The sequence below is a fragment of the Penaeus monodon genome, chromosome 20 (genome assembly GCF_015228065.2).
Source record: "Penaeus monodon isolate SGIC_2016 chromosome 20, NSTDA_Pmon_1, whole genome shotgun sequence".
Lineage (NCBI taxonomy): Eukaryota > Metazoa > Arthropoda > Malacostraca > Decapoda > Penaeidae > Penaeus > Penaeus monodon.
In genome coordinates this window covers 1,678,402-1,679,309 of record NC_051405.1, presented here as the reverse complement: position 1 = coordinate 1,679,309, position 908 = coordinate 1,678,402, and the positions used below count along the sequence as shown (strand labels likewise).

The 908-nt window shown below is 43.4% G+C and overlaps 1 protein-coding gene across 1 annotated transcript in view; it reads right to left on the bottom strand.

The window, feature by feature from the left end:
* The window catches only part of LOC119585536 (flocculation protein FLO11-like), a 14,856-nt gene that overhangs the window by 11,868 nt on the left and 2,080 nt on the right, over positions 1 to 908 (bottom strand).

The following is a 908-nucleotide window of genomic DNA, read 5'->3' as shown; positions in this document are numbered from 1 at the left end:
TGAAAAGGACCCTGCCGCCCCTTCCCTCCTCACTCCAGGCGAGTAAATGTGCGCCTGATTTTTTAAAAACAAATATAAAATCATTACTTCATGGCCTAGTATTTGTACAAAAAATTACTTGCACTACCTTGTAGAGTAAAAAAAGTGATATGGTGAGCTGTGTTAGATTGAAATATATAAACGGAATACAAAAACTACAGGAGTCACTGGGCACAAACAGAGCAACTGGTCCCAACAGAATCCCTCTCTTCTTCCTCAAAACCGCAAATACTTTCTAGGTTGTTAGAATATCCTGCAAATCATATTTACGCAGTCCTTCAGAACATCCTCTCTCCCACCCGCCTGGCTTTGGGCAGACGTCACCCCTCTTTTCACGGCAGGTGACCGGACTGACCCTCAAATTATCGCCCTATCTCCAAAATCCATCGTCTCCAAAATCGATCACATCATACAAAAATACATATTGAATCATATAAACAGAAACGACATACTAACTCCTGTTACTCATCCTCACATTTCCAGACCCTTGATAGACGTGGCGTTAAACAGGTAGACGCAATAGTGTATGACTTTGGCAAAACCTTCGACAAAGTCCCCCACAAAAGGCTGACACAAAAAACTACAGTTTTACGGAATCACTGGACAAACTCTTCACTAGATCACAGTCTTTTTTTTCTAACAGGACCTACCGCGTTCTTCCTGATAGTAACCCCGTTCCTGTTTCTTCTGGTGGTCCCCAGGGCACCGTCTTAGGCCCTCTACTTTTCCCACTCTACATAAATGACCTCCCACTATCCACCCGGATTCTAAAGCCACACTTCTTGCTGACGACCAATTAAGACAATTGACGAGGGTGTCTTACTTGGTCTTCCAAATTGACCTAGACTCCTTAGGTTCCCTCAGCAATA